The following is a 5,805-nucleotide window of genomic DNA, read 5'->3' as shown; positions in this document are numbered from 1 at the left end:
ATGTTATGTGAGACCGTGTTTGTTAAATGATTGTGCTGGTTTATACATATTTTTACACCTTGACTAGGGAAGGTTGTTTGGATTAGTCATACAAATAAATGCTTTGCTGATTTGCCCTTTAAGTACATCTAATGGTTGAGTTATTGTTGTTGGACATCAGATTTTGACTATGTGGCAGTCATCCGACCACCGGTTATATGTATATGACATGAATACACCGTTCCAGGCCATATTGCTTATTGAACTTGTGCCGCCTCAGGGGGCCAATTTGACCCTGATGCAGAGACTCAAAGCGCTTTACATTGTGAAACACTTTAGCTACATCTTTTTAAGCTACATTTAAGCCAGTGTGGGTGACACTCGTAGCATGGTGGGGAAAAAGTCTTGGCCAAGTATGGCGGAGATTGGCATCAAACCAGGGAATTCTCAATTTGCTGCCGAGGCCGCTCAGCCAGACCATCCCAGGCTCTGCTTATGTGGAATTTTCCTTATAGTGGCTTCAGATTTGCGTACAAAAGCACTAACACAGTCATTGACCTCTACCACTATTGTTGCGGTATACTCGACACATTTGTTTTGTAGTTCATCTTACTTATGATGTTGGGATAGTCTTGAGTTTTTTGAAATTTTTTTGGCCAGGCAGCATGAGTAAAAAAGAGACATTATAGTGCACAGGACAGTGACATAGATTCCTCCATGTCCTGTTTTCCATCAAATCATTTAACAAATCACTTGTTTTCCACATTTCAGTACTAAGTGTCTTTGTATATTTTTCATTTTTTCCAAATAAATTATTTAGGTTTTATTTTCAATGGATGGGAAATTAGAAAAAAGAGGCATGATTTCTTAGAAATCATCATTTTACACCCCAGAACCTTCCTGAGGGTCAGATGAGGTACTGTATATACAGTAATCCCTGCTGTGTCTTCCATAGAAACATTTAATCGTGACCGTGAAGGATTGGGATTTTTCTTACGATTGATCATTCCTTACCTCTCACTCTGAATTGAGAAGCTGTTAAATCATTGAGCGTGTTGCGTCTGTGGCCCAGCGCTAATGTTGCAGCTGCACATGACAGAGACGAGTAATCCCGATCACGAATGTGATGCAGAAGTGCGCGCATCTGTTTGTTGTCAACCTGTGAGGATGCTGACTGATGAAGAGCAGGCCTCCTCTCATCCCCATCCGCCTACACTATTGTCACTTTCAGACACACACACACACACACACACACACACACACACACACACACACACACACACACACACACACACACACACACACACACACACACACACAATCACACTTCGCCATAGAACAAGGGGAGGAGGGAATCATGGAAACACAGATTATTCACCACACAGCGTTATTGAATATGTGACTAACACACTGAGAATCGCTCTGGGAAATCAGATTAAGAAATGAATTATTTATGAAGACATGGAATGCCGGTCCGACTGGGTGGAGAGGGTGGAAGAATACACCTACAATATTCCCTAAACAACATTACAAGTTTGAACATGACACATCCCACAACAGTTATTCATTTCTATAATGCTCACAGCAGTTCCGGTTTATTTCCTGATATTAAAATATGACTCATAGTAAATAACATGGTAAAAGGTTTATTATTTGTGTTCAATGATATTACCCATATTTTCCCTGCTCACTCCTTACATGGTCTAAAATACTGTGTGATATATTAGTATGAGTGCGATAAGCCTTTGATATCAAATCACATTTATTGCTATTTCTGTGGGAAACTCTCACCGGTGCGAGTCCCATTTGAAAACATGGTAGTAATAACTGCATGCAAAATGTAAATGAAAAATACACTTTATTGACAAACCGTTAATATTGATATATTCATATAAACAATTGTTGTTTAACGGACGGCAAATATTCAAGCTCGTAACTAAATACATTGAATCAGCAACCGAACATAAAGAGCATTTAAAATAAGTACTTGATATTTAATAGTTACAGTATATCAGATGTTTTTTTTCTCAAATTAAATATCAATTAAAGCTTGATTTGTCCCTTTATGACACTCACTGATAAAAAAAAAAAAAAAAAATCTACTACAGCATATTTTTCAATGTTTGTAATAAGTATAATTAAGTTAATGATAAATACATATCAGCAGAGTATTATTTTCTTTTACACATTTTTTATTATTCTTTTAATTCCGTTCATTTATTGGTTGGGAGAAATTGCAGCGTTCTATCGCCTTCATTTCACCTGCATATGGTGCTTTATACATTTTGTATAAGTCTTTTGCGATGGACTACGATGAAATGATTTTGCCTGCTGATGAGAGCACTCACCTATCACATCATCTCTGATATGCAGCATGGAAATGATGCTCCAAGCAACATATTTGAATCAAACTCTCATCCGGCGCTGGCTGTTTTTACAGATGTAAATCCATCCACGGGTTTGTCTGTTGCAGTCTTTCCGCAACTCTCTCTCTCTGTTCTTTGACAGTCAGCCAGTGTGCTGACACGGGAAAGTGTGTGAGTGTAAGATGTGCCAGAATGGTCGCTACCTCACCACTCATTCCTATTTTATCTCATCTTCTGCTCCAACACACAGTCAAAATATTTCCTAGAATTACTTTTTGTTGCGTTTTTTTTTTTTTTTGTCCATTTCACTGTCATATTTTTTCATTTTCCTTTATTTAACCTGGTGGCAGGTGTGATGCTTGACTGAGTCATACAGGCCTTTTGCAGGTGAAAGAGGTTATGTCAATACCTCTCACACCTTTCAAACGTCTCTCACCTCTCCCTTCTGGGCCAAACCACACATTTGGCTGCAGTCGGGGGAATAAAAGGGAGTTTCCACTATGAAAATACTGAGGTGAAACATAGAAAAAACGCCAAGCCACCTTTTTACCGACTTCTCTCACACTTCGCTCCCAAAAACAGTTTTGTGGTTGCTATCAATTCAAATGTCTTAAACCTTTTTTAAAACCTTTCAGACAGTTTGAATCCATGGACAATCCAGGTGCAACTAGTTTTACCTTAATCAGACTTTTACACACTCCCTGTTTGACGCCTCAGGATGACGATGCAGCCCACTTAGATTTAACATCTATATTTGAGCTGGAGGGCTCGGGCTTATCACAGTTGCCTGTAACCATAGATTTGTGTTTGTGGGTGTGTGTGCGTGTATGTGTGTGTGTGTGTGTGTGTGTGTGTGTGTGTGTGTGTGTGTGTGTGTGTGTGTGTGACGGGAGCAGGAGGCAGAGGGGAAAGATGGGGAGGATGAAGGAGTAGTCGCATCAGCAGAAAGTTGTTTTTCTGTGGCCCGCTCTTTCTATTTAAAGTAGGAGGGGGATGATGAGGGGAGATGAAGTGGTAGAAGAAGAGTGGTCCACAGCCTAGAGAAACAGAATAAAGCTGAGTGTAAGGGTGGTAATAAGGTGGAATATACCTATTCGCATTTGTTGTTGCTGATTGGGTGTGAGATTGTGTTGTTGGCATGAATGTTTTGCAGTTGACTCTTGGAACCTGAACACACTCCTTTCTATGTGACTTCTCATCTTTACATTCTTTTAGATTTCAAATACATTATCTTCCAAAAAGAATTGCAGGAAAACCTCAAACACTTTCCATTTCGTACCAGGGGTTGAACCACCTCATCTGGCTCCTCTCGATGTGGAGGAACAGCGACTTTGCTTTGAGCTTCTCCCAGATGGCAGGGCTCTCCCTGCCACCCGGCGGAGGAAACTCATTTTGGTCGCTTGTACCCGTGATCCTGTCCTTTCGGTCATAACCCAAAGCTCATGACCATAGGTGAGGATTGAAACGTAAATCAACCGGTAAATTGAGAGCTTTGCCTTCCGGCTCAGCTCCTTCTTCACCACAACGGATCAATACAATGTCCGCATTACTGAAGACGCCGCACCAATCCGCCTGTCGATACTACGATACACTTTTCCCTCATTCGTGAACAAGACTTCGAGGTACTTTAACTCCTTCACTTGGGGCAGGGTCTCCTCCCCAACCCGGAGATGTCACTCCACCCTTTTCCGGGCGAAAACCATAACTCGGACTTGGAGGTGCTGATTCTAATGAGGTGACATCTGGTCAGGTTGCCACCCGAACGCTTCCCTAGAGAGGTGTTTCGGGCACGTCCGACCGGTAGGAGGCCACGGGATAGACACAGGACACGTAGGGAAGACTATGTCTCCCCGCTGGCCTGGAAACGCCTCGGGATCCCCCGGGAAGAGCTGGGCAAAGTGGCTGGGGAGAGGAAAGTCTGGGCTTCCCTGCTTAGGCTGCTGCCCCCGCGACCTGACCTCGGATAAGCGGAGGAAGATGGATGGATGGATGGATGGATGGATGGATGGATTGATTGATGGACCAGGGGTTGATCTTTGTTTTTTTGTTTTTTTTATGTGATTTTTTTTCCCCCACCCATAACAATAATGCAAATCAAAGTAAGCCATTTCAGGGTCAGTCACCTTCATACAACTTTATTAAGTATACAGGCAACTTTTGAAGTAACATTTTCACATTTGTAACACAATATTGTACTGCTAAATAAAGTAGGCCTAAGTTTATGACAGTTTATGAATATAAATTACTGGTATACTAATAAACCATGGTAAAAATTCCTACCGCTAGTGTTACCCTTTCAAATTTTAAGTATTATAAAACTTGATTATGAGTTGAGTTGAGTTGAGTTTGAGTTTATTTCGAACATGCAAGCATACAACATGATATATCACACATGCATGCATACAACATAACACATCACAATTTCCAGTTTCTCTTTTCAACATGTTCGAAAAGGAGTAGGAAGAAGCAAAAGCTTATTTAATCCTACCTCTTTTCTTTTACATAACAGTTGCTAAAACTTTTGTTCACTTCTCGTTCTCAATTGATTCACAATATTCTCCATAAGAAATCACAATAAAAATACTTAAATTAATAAATAATACCCAGAGTAGTATTATTAGTATACATATTGTGAGATGAGTAAAATTATTATGAAAATGAAGAATGGACGGATGAAATAAATTCAGACTGTTTATCATGGTTCTTCTCTTTGTACTTTGTAAACACTTTAAGTTTGAAGAGTTTCTTGAAGTGAATCATATTAGTACATTGTTTGATTGCTTTGCTTAATCCATTCCATAATTGAATTCCACATACTGATATACTGAAGGTCTTAAGTGTTGTACATGCATACAAATATTTTAAATTGCAATTTTCTCTAAGATTATATTTCTCCTCTTCTTTTTGAGAAACATTGTTGTATATTCTTGGGTAGCAGGTTATAGTTGCTTTGTGTATAATTTTAGATGTTTGTAAATTCACTATGTCGTGGAATTTCACTATTTTTGATTCGAAAAATAAAGGGTTTGTATGTTATCTCACATTGATAAACTCACTGACATATTGCTTATTTTCTGGCGAAGCAGCTAGCACGCTAACCGCTAGCTAGATTACATTAAATACCAATATGAATAAAAAACACATTAACGTTTTCCTTAATTACAAACGTCATACCCCAAACTAAATGGAGAAAGACAAACATATTCCAAGAGTCAAATAACAATAATTGCTCTTAACAAGCCAGAACAACATTTAATGTTTTGGTCACAATATTAATGATGTGAAATTTTCACATTGTTTACTTTCCCACCATAGCCTGTATATAAGTAAGCAAGTACCGTATTTTTTGGACTATAAGTCACAGTTTTTTTCATCGTTTGGCTGGGGGTGCGGTGCGACTTATACTCAGGGGCGACTTATGTGTGAAATTATTAACACATTACCGTAAAATATCAAGTAA

This window comes from Nerophis ophidion, linkage group LG06, assembly GCF_033978795.1.
Source record: "Nerophis ophidion isolate RoL-2023_Sa linkage group LG06, RoL_Noph_v1.0, whole genome shotgun sequence".
In the NCBI taxonomy this organism is placed as follows: Eukaryota; Metazoa; Chordata; class Actinopteri; order Syngnathiformes; family Syngnathidae; genus Nerophis; species Nerophis ophidion.
This window is presented reverse-complemented; position numbering follows the sequence as displayed.